Raw genomic sequence first — 16,652 nt, 5'->3', positions numbered from 1 at the left:
GAAAGAAAGAAAGAAAGAAAGAAAGAAAGAAAGAAAGAAAGAAAGAAAGAAAATAAATAAATTTCTAGCTCTTGAGAGGGATCTTGTAATCAAATAAAATGTACCTTGCATGGGTCCTGAGCCTAGACTCCAGCATTGCTTTTGATCAGTGTGTGGCCTCAGATAAGTAGCTAACTTCACTGTGCCCCTGTTTCATCAGATATAAAATAGCACCTGTCCTGGCCAATTTACATAATTGCTGTAAGAATTAAATTAGGTAGAGAAAGTAAGTGTCCCTTAAAAATAAACAATGTTAGGGCGCCTGGGTGGCTCAGTTGGTTAAGCGACTGCCTTCGGCTCAGGTCATGATCCTGGAGTCCCTGGATTGAGTCCCGCATCGGGCTCCCTGCTCGGCGGGGAGCCTGCTTCTCCCTCTGACCCTCTCCCCTCTCATGTGCTCTCTGTCTCTCTCATTCTCTCTGTCTCAAATAAATAAATAAAATTTTTTTAAAAAAAAATAAATAAATAAACAATGTTATTACTCTGAAGACTTTACAGTGCACTGGAGGAGCCTATAAACAGCCAGTCTAAAAAACAATAATGAAAACACTTGGTCCACCTATAAAGCAACATATAACAAATTAATATGGCACCCTTCTAGCTGTGGGAAACGGTACAGGTTAATGCAGTGAAAATTATACCTTTAAGAATCTAAAACTCAGTGTTTATTGCTGAGTAATATCTGCTAATGTACTATTAGGATATGGCTGAAACAGGCCAGAACTTCCCTTGTAATCTTCGTAAAGAACATTCAATACATTTCTTGTCAGTGGAATGAAGCGAACGTACAAAAAACTAGATTTATACAAGTGGATAAGCAGGAAAATGCATGCAATATTGAGAAAAACTGCCATTGCCTTTAAAATCTATAATGTCAGAAGTCTGTATGCTTTTAACCTATTAGAAATGATATCTAATTTCCTAAACTCATTCCTCTTTTCTGAGTCTCATTTAGATTAAAGTTTAGAATCTGAAGGTAACATTGTAAGAGGTGATGAAAGGCACGCTTGTCACTGGTTGTGAGGCAACCAGAAGCATGAGTTAGTGGCATGTACAAACACACCTCATTTTGTACGGAGTGGGTGTAGGTGCTGAACTGCTCTTCTATTGGTCAGTTTCTCTACCAATGGCAGCAAAGAAAGTATTCTTTTTCAGCTAATTAGCATACCCTGGGAAAGTACCCAACTGCATTTCTTTCCCTGGCAGTGTTAAATATAGACTTTCAAACGAGGGTTAGCATTTACCACTTAAAAGTTACTTTGGCTTTGGGTGATCTAGATTTTACATACAAAAATCCTCCAGGAAAAGTTTTTCAAACTCAAATAAACTAATAGCATATAATGGTTCTGCTATAGAAAGAAAACAAAAGACAGCTGTTTTCTTGAAGATGCTTTAATATGAAGAAAATAAGAATTCACACTCCTCCTCCCAGGTTGAAACCAGGAAAGATTTCCAGAGGTCAGAAAGGACAACAAAAATGGCATTCCCTATGGCCACCCTACCTTCACATAGACCAGGAAACATGCAGGAAGCTGGGACTTGGGAGGAGAGCAGAGTTATAGCAAAGGAAAAAAGGGAAGAGGACCAAGAGAGGGACATCAGCCTGCTCATATGAGGAACCACCATATGGCCTAAAATGTGACCCAATGAAAACAGTAAGGAAACAGAAGCTTAACACTCTTTGGAGATGAAATGTATATAACTGCATAAGGCAAGGTCACATAATATTTTCCACCTGTTCTCTCTTACCCTGGTTTCTCCCTCCTCCTAATGAATCCTACGCCACTGATGGGTGTTTTCATCTTACCGCACTGTTTTCACAAAGCTTGAGTAGCTCTCCATTTCCACTAGAGGGAAAGAAATCCTGAGTTTCCAAGGCTGGTATTCAGATTTTTCCCTGGGCTGCTCCAACCTTATGGCCCACCACTTCCCTAAGCAGACCCTTATCCCCCACCCAAACACATCATTTTCTAAACCTGTCATGAGCATTCTTGCCCCCTTGCTTCCTCGCCTTTTTAAAAGGCAAACCTTTATTTTCTCTTAGTTTTCTTAAATCTTCAGAAGTGGGAGGATTAAAGTGAAAGATTGCCATGTGATTACTCTCACTGAAGAACCAGTTTAGAGGATCACTTCAGGCTACAAACACAAATCATTATCGCTAACTGTATAAGGGTTCTCCAGAGAAACAACTGATAAGGGGTGTGTGTGTGTGTGTCTGTGTGTGTCTGTGTGTGGAGAGAGAGAGACTGAGATTTAAGAAACTGGCTCACATGATGTGAGGGCTGGCAAGTCCAAATCTTAAGGGAGGGAGCAGACCATGAATACATGTGAAGGAAAAGTATTCAGGGCAGAGGAAAGAGTAAAAACCAAGGTCCTGTGGCACAGTGGCAGCTGGAGACCCAGGGAAGAAGTAATGTTGCAGCACAAGACTCAAGGCAGTCTGGAGGCAGAGTTCCTTCTTCCTTAGGGGATGTCAGTCTTTCTTCCTCAAGACCTTTAACTGATTGGATGAGGCCCCCCACATTATGGAGAGGAATCTGCTTTACTCAAATTCTACTGATTTAAACATTAATCCCATCTAAAAATACCTTCAACAGAGACATGGAGACTTGATGTTTGACCAAATGTCTGAGTACCTTGTCCTAGTCCAACTGACACATGAAATTAACCATTGCACTCACCTGTGCGAATGTTTATTCTGTCCAGGAACTGTTTTAAATGCTTTCCACGTATTAACTCACTTAATCTTAACAACCCTATAAGGTAGGGTTACTATTATCATCCCCATTTTACAGATGAGGCACAGAGAGATTAAGTAACTTGCCTGAGATCATACAGCTTATAAATGACAATACTGGAACTTGAATCCTTGTCAACATGGCTCCACAGTTTGTTCTTAACTGCTCTGCGATTTACCTCTCAAGAAAAAGAAAGTGAAAGCAGAACTCATTGATGCCTTCTATGTTCTTCCCACGGGCCCCATAAACATCTGTTTCCCTGCCATAACATCTGTTAGATGCCAACTTTTACAGAAGACTCAAGTATGTCCACACAACAACCCTTTGATGTATGTAACATTATCCCTATTTTACAGATGAGTAAATTTTGAGGCACAGAAAGGTTAATGACTTGCCCTCGGCCACACAATATTGAGTGGGATAGCAGGGATTTGAACCCAGGACCCTCAGTCTTCAAAGCATATCCCCTTCCCACACAGTCTGTCTGTACATAGTTCATTCATGTGTTAAGTATGTTCCTACCCATCTCTGTTTTGAAAACTAAATTATTTTATCAAAAACTGGCTTTGCCAATTTCCTAACAAAAATTAGTTTTCTGTTTTGATGTGTTCCACAAGTGAAATACACTGTACATATGAGCCTAAATTTCTGACTAATAAATTTCTGACTAAACTTCATGCACTAGGAAAGAACAGAGATTACAGCTAAAATAAATGGAAAGAATGGGGGAAGAAAAAGAGCATTTTCTGTTTCACCAGGTAGAGATTATATAGTATCATCTGCTGGGGGCCTTCCATGTTCAGAGAAAGTACGAGGGGAGAACACGTCACTCTGAGGCACTGAAGGGGGAGAAAATGAGCAGTTAAAGTAGAATATAAATTGAACCTGAGGGGTGAATTTACTTAAGACTAGCCAGCTGGCAAGAGCTCTGATTGGGAAGGAAAGCATAAAACAGAAATCTTCCATTTTGCAATGTTGGCTCGCTACACTGGAATTAGCTGAATTTACTTTCAGTCTGCTTTTCAGTGACTGGTGTAGAAAGTTTTATTCCAGGGGCACCTGGGTGACTCAGTCGTTAAGCGTCTGCCTTCGGCTCAGGGTCCTGGGATCGATTCCCACATTGGGCTCCCTGCTCAGCGGGAAGCGTGCTTCTCCTTCTCCCACTCCCCCTGCTTGTGTTCCCTCTCTTGCTGTGTCTCTCTCTGTCAAATAAATAAATAAAATCTTAAAAAAAAAAAAAAGAAAGTTTTATTCCAAAAGAAGGCTTGATTTCCTAACAGGGCCCATGAGCAGGCAATCAGCCAGCGGGTTTACTGTAGATAAGGATCATAATAGAGTAGTGCTGCCACCAGGGGACCTTTCACCTCTTTCTTCTTAACTCAACTGACTAAATGGGGAGCTTGGGAGACAGAAGGCCCAGAAGTCTTCTTGCCTGACCAGCAGTCAATGTGATCAAAGAATTTTGGAGCTGGGAGGTATCTTTGGATTTATTTCCTCCTCTTCCTCTCCCCTTCATTTTTCAGAGAATTAAATGCAAACTCTGAGAGGTGATAGGATTTGCCCAAAACCACAGAGCTGGCAACTACAGACTGAGAGTAATTAAAGGCCAAACTTCTAGCATCCCAGTCAAGTGCTAATCTCATCTCTTCACACCATGTGCAATCATGACTCCTAAGAACAACAAAGCCAGAGAGTCTATCAAGGATATGCCAAGTGGTAGAAAAGTTTGGCAAAATTAGATGTATTTCTTCTACAATACCTGTAGGAAAGACACCAAGACTGTAGGTAGGATTGACTCTGAGCAATACTGTGAAGTAAGTAAAGTATAAACTCAGTGGCCTCATCCTCGGCTTGTCTGAGAGGCTATGTAATACAGCAGTGGAGAGCAAGGCTCCGGAGATAGCTAACCTGTTTCAATTCTGGCTCTACATTTATGAGCTGTGACCTTGGGCTAGTTTCTTCACCTCCCTATGCTCAGTTTCTTTGCATGTAAAAGGAGATGGTAGTATTTCTCAAATCATACTTTTTGGGAGGATTACATAAACTAACATGTGTGAAGTATGTAGAGTCATTCCTGGCTTTAGACAGCCTAGTAAATGTGAGGAATTTTGACTATTCGCTGCCATTGCCTACAACACCCTACCCTGGTCTAGGCTCGCTTGTCCTTGGCAGTGCCCCCTGCTCACAAAATGTCTCTGTTCTTCCTCCTCTTTTCTATTGCAACTCTCGCTCCTTATTTGTTCACTCATTCAAATAATACGTATTTAGTGCATCCCCTGAGGTACCAGAAACTGTTCTGAGAGCTGAAGATACAGCAGTGACCTAAACAGACAAAATTTCTGTCCTTGTGGAACATACCAGAGAAAGGAAGATGGAACAACAGAGATAAATATATTCTTTGCTTTCTGTAACAATGAATGGTCTGTAGAAAAGAACAATGAATAATGGGGTAGAGCAGGGAAAATGTGATATTTAAGGTGAGAGAGCCAGGAAAAACCTTTTAGAGTCAGGGGCACTCAGGGGCAGAAACCGTAATAGAAGGGAGGGAACGGACCATGCATATCTTTGAAGAAAAATACTCCAGGCAGAGAGAAAAGGACAGGACGAGCACAAAGGCCCTGTAGCCGAGTGGCAAGGGAGCCAACATGACAGGAGCAAGGCTAATGAGTGAAATTAAGCAGAAACGTGGCAGGAAAAAGACTGCAATCTGGAAGGCATTATACATCAAGATTAGAAGTTTGGATGTTACTCTCATAGTTGACAAGACCCAGAGAAAGAGAGCAGATGAGTGTCAGGAACGGATCTATGATTGAAAGGGATCACTCATGTTGCTGTGCAGAGAATAAACTGCAGGGGGGCCAAGAGGAGCAATGAAGGGACAAGGTAGAAAATTCTCCAGGTGGAATTGAAGAAGAATCAAGGGTTTTACTTTGGGGGAGTTAAATTTGTGATGCCTAGTCAACATACAATGACGATTTTGCGTAGGCACTTAAATACATTCATCTCTTGTTCTAGGAAGACATGATTTTTGGAGTCATCAGTGTGTGCCTGGAACTTAAAGCCACGAGGACGAGATCCCCTAAGGAGTAAGTAAGGATGGAGAAGAGAGGAGACTGGAGGCCAAGGCACTGGGATTTTGCAGAATATAGAAGTTGGGAAAAGATGACTGAGTGAGGAGACAAAGAAGGAGTAGCATAGGTAGGAGGAAAAGCAATAGAAAGCGAGAGAAGGGCAATACAGAAGATTTCAAGAAGGAAGGTGTAGGGTGCCTGGGTGGCTCAGTTGGTTAAGCGACTGCCTTCGGCTCAGGTCATGATCCTGGAGTCCCGGGATCGAGTCCCGCGTTGGGCTCCCTGCTCAGCAGGGAGTCTGCTTCTCCCTCTCCCACTCCCGGTTTGTGTCCCCTCTCTCGCTGTGTCTTTCTCTGTCAAATAAATAAATAAAATCTTTAAAAAATAAAAAATTAAAAAAAAAGAAGGAAGGTGTAAGCAGTTGTTTCAAATGTAGCTAGAGATCACGTGAGCTGAGGCCTTTGGTATGCAACAATAGATAAATAATACACATGCCTAAGCCCAAAGTCAAGAGACAGAGAAGTTTACTCGGCATCAGACAAGTGTATATTATCTGAATTTTAATTACTTAAAATGTAGGTTGCTCTTTAGTTGTTAGTGGCTTCTGACGGTAAAATCTGTTTTCTAATTCCCAACCAATTCTATCTTTATGATAGCTTATCTCCAATTCTTCCCTTCCTGTACTCACATGCTGTTGCCCTCTCAAGGGTAGAGTCTATTTTCTGCACACCCTTGAATCTGGGCTGGCCTGTGACTGCGTTAACAACTAAAATACAGGGAAGCAACATTGTCTCAATTCCTAGACTTTTAGAGGACTGGCAGCTTGCGCGTCCCGCCTCATGGAAGGCTGCCGTCATGTAAGGAGGTACATCTACCCCTGGACTACTCTGCAGCGAGAAAACAAGTTTTTGACATTTATCGCAAACAACTGATTGCTTTCATATGTTTTATAAAGTTCCATTCTGCATTTTCAATTTTTTTAAGACGGTGGGTACAAGGTTTTGTTTATTCTTTCATCAGCTGATGCACAGCTAGGTTAGGACATTTGGAGCTATTACGAAGAATGCTGCTATGAATATTCATGTACAAGTTTTTCTGTGGATTTGCGTTCTCATTATTTTGAATATATACCTACAAGTCGAAGCGCTAGGCCACATGGTAGCTACTACACATCTTTGAATCGCTTTTCCTAAAAGAATAATTTTTTTAAAAAAATCTGAATCTGTGGCACGAGATTTAGAGGGCCAGATTTCCATGGAAAATGCAAGTCATCTCTTCAAAATACAGCATGTTGGAGGAATTACAAACATACTAGTACATGGTTGGAAAGCTCAAACCTATCAATAAAACCTATCATAGAAAGCATAAAATAAAACCAAAAGGAAGCTGGGAATAGGAAATGTGTTGGGTTAATGGAAACGATGTTATATGCTTATGCCTGGCTTCTCCACTGACCATCATCCACTCTCCCCGGGCAGCTCTGCTCTGCCGCTCTGGCCTCTACTGGAGACAGCTCAGGGGACCACTGTCTCCTGTCCTGCAGGTCTCTGGTTACTCCACAGTGGGTCTCCCTCTCCTCTACCCCTTGCCCATTCCCATCTTCAGAGCGTGGATCAGCACATTGGATGTTTACCTATTTGTTCATTTAGTTATGTCTGCCATTCCCCAGACCTCCATGGGAGGTGGATTTTTGTTGAAACTGTAATATCCCTGAGGCACCTGGGTGGCTCAGTTGGTTAAGCGTTTGCCTTCGGCTCAGGTCATGATCTCAGGGTCCTGAGATTGAGTCCTGCATCGGGCTCCCCGCTCAGCAGAAAGCCTGCTTCTGTCTCTCCCTCTGCTGCTCCCCCTGCGTGTGCTCTCTCGCTCTCTGTCAAATAAATGAATAAGGTCTTTTAAAAAAATAAATAAAGGGGCACCTGGGTGGCTCAGGTTAACCGTCTGCCTTCAGCTCAGGTCAATCGTCTGCCTTCAGCTCAGGTCATGATCCCAAGGTCCTGGGATGGAGCCCCACATCAGGTTACCTGCCCAGCAGGAAGCCTATTTCTCCCTCTCCCACTCCTCCTGCTTGTGTTCCTTCTCTCGCTGCCTCTCTCTGTCAAATAAATAAATAAAATCTTTAAAAATTAAAAAAAAGGAAATTACATCAAGCAAATACTGTAATGCATGCAAAGTTGGCCACGATCAGAAAATCCCAGGGGACCTAAGTGGGTCCACCCCTCACTCATGGAAGCAGAAAAGAAAATATAACTAAAAATTACCTAAATACTTCTGTTCTCACTTTGCGGCATGGTGTCTGCTGCTTTCCCTTCAGCTATTTCGGCCCTTTATACCCCTCGGTGTTCCCTGTTCTTGACTCTATTTCACACATTGTGTGGCACAGAACAGTGCGGCTGATGTAAAAATTTCAAGTCTACTGAAGCCTTAGTGGTTGATGCAGAAAGAGCTCAGCCTGATTAGCTCTAGGGGAGTGCTTTTAAAAATTCTAAATTTTTAGGGCAGGTACCTACAGGTTTTCCCCTCCAGGTTTTCTTCCCGACCACTGGTCTCCTTAATCTGTTCTTAAAGTCTTTCCTCTCAATTACCTTCATTTCTTTCACATTTGCCTTCACTTTTTCCATTTTCTGCCCCAATTAAAACTCAGGGACTGACATAGACAGCTGTAGCAGGACATGTCCGTACTTTTGTGTCACTTTCTACATTCTGCCGTATCTTTTAGTTCTGTTCTTACCTCCTCAGTTCAGTTATATTGAGCAAATGTTTGTGGAGCCCCTCCTGTGCTAGACACTTGCTAGACCTTGGAGACTCTTCTGCTTCTAGTATTTCACAGTTTTAGCAGTCACCATTCCATTCATTTATGTCGTGACCATAAGCTTCTTGAAGTTTCCCTACACTGAGAATAGCTTTCACATAGATAATTGTTGTTAATGTGGGAAATGAATTAAATTGAATTGATAATCAACCTGGAATCTGTTTTCTTTCTTCCACTCCTCTTCAAACCAATCTATGTCTGTGATACACTAAGAGATATATATTTGGTCTTCGTCCCCAGTTCCTGAAACAGAGGCCCTAAATCCCTTAGAATTTCCTGAATAGTAGGAGTCACCTCTTTTGTCTGATGAAATGACTTTTGGTGGGCTCCATAGCTTCAGGCCAAGACTTGATTTGAGGGTTTGGAATTTTCAGTCCCACTTCCAAACTCCAGGGAGGGGAGAGAGGCTGGGGGTTGAGGCAATCACCTATGGCCAATGATCTAATCAATCATGCCTAGATAATGAAGCCTCCATAAAAACCCCAAAAGTTGGAGTTTGGAGAGTTTTCAGGTTGTTGAACACATAGAGATCAGGAAGAGTGGTATGATCCAAAGAGGAATGGAGGCTCCACACCCTTTCCCCACACCTTGCCCTATGCATCCTTTCCAGCTGGCTGCTCTGGAGTTAGATCCTTTTATAATAAACCAGTAATCTAGTAAGGAAAATATTTCTCTGAGTTCTGTGAGCTGCTCTAGCAAATTAACTGAGCCTGAGGAAGGGGTCGTTAGAACTTCCCATCTAGGGGTGCCTGGGTGGCTCTGTCAGTTAAGTGTCCAAGTCTTGATTTCAGCTCGGGTCATGAGCTCAGGGTTGTGAGATTGAGCCCTGTGTGGGACTCCATGCGGAGTGCTTGAGATTCTCTCTCTCCCTCTCCCTCTGCCACCACCCTACTCTCTCTCTCTCAAATAAATAAGTAAAATCTTTTTTTTTTTTAAAGATTTTATTTATTTAACAGAGAGAGACACAGCGAGAGAGGGAACACAAGCAGGGGGAGTGGGAGAGGGAGAAGCAGGCTTCCCGCCGAGCAGGGAGCCCGATGTGGGGCTCGATCCCAGGACCCTGGGATCACGACCGGAGCTGAAGGCAGATGCTTAACGACTGAGCCACCCAGGCACCCATAAATAAAATCTTAAAAAAAAAAAAAAAAAGAACCTCCCTCCCATCTATGGCTGATTGGTCAGAAGTACAGGTGACAAGCTATAGTGAGGGCAGACTTGTGGGACTGAGTCCTTAACCTGTGGGACTCTGGGTGATTCGTGGCAGAACTGAATTGAATTGCAGGATACCAACTTGGTGTCCAGAGAGTTGGAGAATTCACTGCTATGGGGGGGAAACCCAAGCATTTGGTGACAGAATTGTTGTGAGAAAAAAACTCACAAATTACCCCAGAAATGTGGGTAGTGATAGCAGCTATTACATTTTTTACATCAGAGCTAATCTAGGAGGCAATTAGCCCAAGAAAATATTTTAAATCACAAATTTCGTAAGAGACCAGTATTCAGGGGCGCCTGGGTGGCTCAGTTGGTTAAGGCGCCCCCAGCCTTGTTTTTCTTTCTCAATATTGCATTGGCTATTCTGGGTCTTTTGTGGTTCCATACATATTTTAGTATTATTTGTTCTAGTTTTGTGAAAAATGATGTTGGTATTTTGATAGGGTTTGCACTGAATCTGTAGATTGCTTTGGGTAGTGATAAATATATATATAATGGCTGCATGGAGCACTATATTATGGGTTTGCCATGCATACTTTAAATAATTGTTTGACAATAAAGTTCATTTTGAATTTTTTCCATTATATATAATACAGATGATGCAATATTTATTAAAGCCCTTGCTATTTTAACTTATCAATCAATATGAAAATAAGATTGATGCATAGAAAAATCAACAGAGGAATGAATAGGCAATTTATAGAAGAAATATAAATGGCCAATATAAAATAAGAAGTTGCTCAATCTCACTAATAATCAAAGAAATGGGAATTGGAACATCATTTTCAGGGGACATAGACTGGTGAAGATGAAAAAGATTGATAGCATCAGGGTTGTAAACTGGGGGTGGGAGGGTAAATTATTACACCCTCATAGGAGGACAATATAGCAACATGTTACAACAGTCAAAATGTACAGGTCTTTTGGATTATTTTTAACCTTTTAAAATCTGTGGTGATAATATTATTGTTATGTTAAATAGTTCTTATCTTTTAGAGATAAATATTGAAATGTTACTAATGAAATTTTATGATTACTTGGAATGTTTCAAAACAGTCTGCTGAGGGGGTGGCGGGGAAGTGGGAAGGGGCATAGATGAAACAAAACTCGCCACAAGTTCTCATTTGTTGAAGCTAAATGTGATAAATATATATTTGGTCTTTGTCCTTGGTTCCTGGACCACAGCTCCCAAATCCCTTGGAATGTCCTAGGTGCATCTTTTGTTCTAATGAAGATACTTTTGGTGGGCCCCCAGTTAGCTTCAGGATGAGGACTAGTCAGTCACCAGAAAGACCAAGGCGTGCCTAGAGGATTGGAAGTTTTAGCCCCACTCCTTCACCTCAAAGGAGGAGAGAGGGGCTAGAGATTGATCTTTAGATTAATCAGCAATGACCAGTGATTTGCTCACTCATGCGTAGTAGAGGAACCTCTGAGTCAGTGAGCATATTGAGGTGCTGACAAGGTGGTGCTCTGGGGAAGACATGGTAACTCTGTGCCCTTCCCTCCATAACTTGCCCATGCATCTTTTTTATTTGGCTGTTCTAGAGTTGTATCCAGCAATGGACTGAATGTTTGTAGACTCTTCCCCACTGCTGCCAAATTCATAAGTTGAAATTCTAACTCTCAATGTGACAGTATTAGGAGATGGGTCTTTTGGGAGGTAATTAGGTCATGAGGGTGGAGTCCTCATGATGAGACTTGTTTCCTTATAAAAAGGGATCACAGAGCGCTCTCTCTATCTTTTCTCCACAATGTGAAGATACAACAGAAGTTAATAGTCTATAACCCAGAAGAAGGCTCTCACTAGAACCTGACCATGCTGGCACCCTGATCTCAGACTTCCAGCCTCCAGAACTGTGGGAAATAAACTTCTGTTGCATATAAGCCACCCAGTCTATGGTACTTTGCACAGCCCAAAGAGACAAAGACATACTTTATAATAAACTGAGTAGTAAGTAGAGCATTTCCTGAAATCTGTGAGTTTTTAGCAAATTACTGAACCTGAGGAGGGGGTCATGAGAACCCTTGATTTATAGCTGGTTGGTAAGAAGTTCGGGTGACTACCTGGGACTTGCGATTGCCATCTGAAGTTGGGGCAGCCTTGTGAGACTGAGCTCTTAACCTGTGAGGTCTGTGCTAGCTCCAGGTGGCTGGAGTCAAAACTGAGTTAAATTGTAGGATATCCATTTGATGTGAGAAGTATTGTATGAGGGGTGCCTGGCTGGCTCAGTCAGTTAAGCATCTGCCTTCAGCTCAGGTCATGATCCTGGAGTCCTGGCATCAAGCCCTGCATCAAGTTTCCTGCTCAGCAGGGAGTCTGCTTCTCCCTCTCCCTCTGCCCCCCACCCCCGTGCTCTCTCTCTCTCAAATAAATAAATAAATAAATAAATAAATAAATAAATAAAATCCTTAAAAGAAGAAGAAGAAGTGTTCTCTGAGGGGTGCCTGGCTGGCTCAGTTGGTACAGCATACAATCAAATTGATACCTATATTAACAGTCATAATTAGTTATCTATTGCTGCACCACAAATTACTCCAAAACTCTTGTTGCTTGAAGAACAACAAACATTTATTAGTTTACATAATTCTGAGAGTCAGGAATTTGGGAGCAGCTTAGGGTCTCTGCTTGGGGTCTCTCATGAGGTTGCAGTCAAGATATCAGTCAGAGTTGCTGTCATACTATGGTTTGACTGGGGCTGGAGGTCCTCTTCTAAGATGGTTCTCTCCCATGGCTGGTAAGTGGTTACTATAGGAGGCTTGAGCTCCATAGCACAAGCACCCGTGTGAATATCCTCGTGACCTGACAGCTAGTATCCCCCAGAACAAGTGATCCAAGGCAAAAAGCAGAAGCCTCACTGTGTGACCCAGCCTTAGAAGCCACCCTCCATCATTTCTGCAACATGAATATCAAGAGGCAAGAACCACTGGGGGCTACTTGGGAGGCTGGCTACCTCAGTTAATGACAGAATGAGCATAAAAAGAGTGCATATGAAAGTGATTTTATTCTACTCCTTTATTTGCAGCTTAATATCAATGTTCTGGCTTTATAGCTTCTTTTGACCCTCCAAATCTACTCTCCACCCTTTCCTGTCCCAAGAAGCTCACCTGTATGGATCATACCAAAGGGTTCCCTTGCCCTCTGGCTTCAGGTAGGCTCATCCAATGGGGAACCCTAGAACGTAGGGTTCCCTAGGATGGAAGGGAATAGGAGCATTAACTCTCTTTGTTCCCTTTCACAGGCTGTTTCTCTTGTCCAAATGTCACAGTTCTTTTCAAGGCAGTCCTTGCATTCCTTTCAATAACCACTTCCTCCGCTCATCCCTTCAGGCCTAGGGATGTTAACCACCCTGCTGCTACTGACCCCAGGTTAAGGCATTCTCTTGTGGTGATGCTACACCTTACAACTTTGTGGGCAAAGATCACTTCCTCGGATGATCTAACTTGAGTGAGATCTCTGTTTTCTGTTGAGATTCTGACTGATACAGTGCTAAACAGGCAAATGGCAAATTTATGTACAGCTCTTATACCCAAATAGCCTCCAAAAGAAAGTCTCTGGGGCGCCTGGTGGCTCAGTCGGTTGAGCATCTGTCTTTGGCTCAGGTCATGATCCCAGGGTTCTGTATCGAGCTCCACATCGGGCTCCCTCTCCTGCCTGCTGATCCCCCTGCTTGTGGTCTCTCCCTCTCTCTCTCTCTCTCTGTCAAAAATAAATAAATAAGCTCTTCAAAACAAAACAAAATAATGTCTCTGATGTTTGGGGTTATTTCTGCTGCTTCTTAGAATTTTGCTTCCTTTCTTCCTCCTTCCTTCTCCAGCTCACATCTGACCTTCACTTGACCTCTCAGCTTGCCTGGTGGCTCAGGTTGGTTTTCAGTGCCCAGTCTTGGAGAGTTCAAAGAAAAAGGAAGGTAAGATTCCTGGATACAGTAGGATGCCCTAGCCCTACAGCTTTTTACTTACTATCTTCCACCCTTTGGGTGGACCCAGAAAATCTGTGAATGGGTGTTCCCTACCACTTGGATGCCCACATGATTTTGAGGTTGATACTCATGTGCTGGACTAGTGGGGCAGAAAAGACAAAAAAGGGTCTGGTTCTCTGATGACCATGGAGCCTCCACACAATCACTGCCTACTTCCAGACTTTGATGCACAAGAGAAATGAACTTCTCTCTTGATTAAGCCACTATTCTTTCAGGTTTTCTGTTACATGCAGGTGAGCTTAATGCAAATCAATACAATGCACTTCAGATAGAACATCTTGGTATCTAGAAAATATCTGGCTATTCCAATCACTGCAACAAATCCACAGAATGGTTACACCCAATCTGTACCTGTACGTCTTTAAAAGTCCTCCACAGACTGCATGTGTCAGGGACAGGCAAAGCTGTGAGACTTCACTCTGTCCTTCAGTGGCTTATAGAGGAGAAATACTCTAGTCAACACAAGATGGTGATATTAAAAGGGAAGCGGGCAAGTCCATGCTGGAATTTATAGAAGAAAAGAAATGTGGTAAAGCCTCAGACTGACAGAAATACTAGGGGTTATAGCTCCAGAGTTGCAGACCCCGGAGCACCTCATCTCCAATCAGAGGTCATCAGCTCCCTCCTTCTTTTCCTTTAACTACAGCCTGCTCCCGGCTGTACTCAAAGCAGCCAGCACTGCTGTGGGTAATTCCTGATACAACTGTCCAGCAATAGAGACCTTGAGGGACAGCAAGTCCCGAGGTGGGGGTGGGGGATGGAATCAAAGGGATATAAGTGTGGAGGTGGAAAGAAGATGTGGCCCCGGTTCTCCATTTTGAATAGATGAATGCATTTCTCACGGAAACACTCCTGCTTTTGTTTGCCAGTCTTTCTTGGTTATACTGCAGGTTGGAAAGATTTCTGGTCTGACCAGAGAACTAACTACCATAATTTCTAACATCACTTTAAAGGGAAATACATTCCAAGTTAAGGGGCACCTGGCTGGCTCAATCACAAGAGCACGTCACTCTTGATCTTGGGGTCATGAGTTCAAGCCCCATGTTGGGTGTAGAGATCCTTAAAAATAAAATCTTTTTTAAAAAAGTAAAATAAAGGGAAATGCAGTCTGAATTATAAATAACCAATTTAAAAAAAAAACTTTCTTAATGCATAACCATTCATTCATTCAACAACTGTTCCTTAAGAGCCTACTAGTTGCAAATACTGTTCCAGATGCTAGTAATGCAGCAGTGAAGAAAATAAAATAAAATCCTTCCTATTAAGAAACATTTTTTAAAACATGGAAATAAGGCGGGGTGCCTGGGTGGCTCAGATGGTTAAGCATCTACCTTCAGCTTGGGTCGTGATCCCAGGGTCCTGCGATCCAGCCCCACATCGGACTCCCTGCTCAGTGGGGAGTCTGCTTCTCCCTCTCCCTCTGCCACTCCCCCTGCTTGTGCTCTCTGTCTCTCTCGCTCTCTCAAGTAAATTTAAAAAATCTTTTAAAATTTTTAAAAAAATAATCTAGGGGGAATACACTTTGTTCAAATTACTGTTTACTCCTGATTAAAGGTTCCAGTCTTAGTGAAGTTACATGTTTTTTCCCATAAAGATGCAAATAATTTCTGTCCAGTAAAAAAGATTATAACTATAAAAGTTACAATTAATTGCCTTGAAGAACATTAACCAGATGACAATTACTGAAACCACTATCACCTAGTCTGGTTGCAAATAGGTATGCAAGTATTTAGGGTTTGATTTTTACAGATCAAGTCAAGGACCAGAAAAGGTGGCTTTAGGGGCGCCTGGATGGCTCAGTGGGTTAAGTGTCTGACTCTTGATTTCGGCTCAGGTCATGATCTCAAAGTCATGAGATCAAACCCCACGTCGGGCTCTGCACTCAGCATGGAGTCTGCTTAAGATTCTCTTTCTCCGTCTCCCTCTGCCCCTCCCCCCCCACTTGCCCTCACTCTATCTAAATAAATGAATAAAATCTTTTTTTAAAAAAAGTGGTTCAGCAGCAGGTCATGAGTCCATGGGCTGCAGAATAAAAAGCAGGCTTCCCTGGCTCTTAGTGTCTTATTAAATCACTCCTTGTATATAGCATCCCTTTCCCTTTCAATGTCTTTAGAGAGAGCACTGTGAATGAGATGGGCAAACTTCCTGTGAGGTTGAAATGAAAGATTCAGAAACTCCAGGGCCACCTTGTCATCCAGCCCAGTGGTGAGGACCTGAGGTGACTTGGCAATATCTTTGTGCTTTGTGCCAAGTGCACCCCTATTTACCCTGTGTGGGTTTTGTTGTTTTTTTTTTTTTAACTCTCTTCTCTTTTGTTCTCTTTTTTATTATTTTGATATTTATTCAAAAAGTCTTTATTGAGTGCCTATTGTATATGAAGCACTGTGGCAGTTAGGAATTAAATGGTAAGTCAGAACATAGTCCCCACCTCTCATGGAGTTTACAGTGATTCTCCATGATCAATAACAACAATAATAACTAATACATATAGAATCATTACTATGTGCCAGGCCTTCCTCCAAGCACTGTACATTTATTATTTAATTCAAACAGCTAGAAAGGTATTATTGTCACCATTTTATAGATGAGGAAACCAAGGCAAGGAAAGTCAGAAATTTGCCCAGTCGCATGGCTACAAGTGGTGGACCTACTTGTCACCACTTCACTGTCTTCACCGTCCTATCAAAGTAGATGTCACCCGAGGTGTTATACTAATCCATTCATTTATTCATTCATCCACTCATCACACTGTTATTAAACATCTCTGATGTGCCAGGGATGTGGCTGTGGTTTTGGACAA

Source organism: Mirounga leonina, unplaced genomic scaffold (genome assembly GCF_011800145.1).
Source record: "Mirounga leonina isolate KUSES-001 unplaced genomic scaffold, KU_Mleo_1.0 Mir_129, whole genome shotgun sequence".
NCBI lineage: Eukaryota > Metazoa > Chordata > Mammalia > Carnivora > Phocidae > Mirounga > Mirounga leonina.
The sequence above is the reverse complement of the archived record's forward strand: the minus strand, read 5'-3'. Positions refer to the sequence as shown.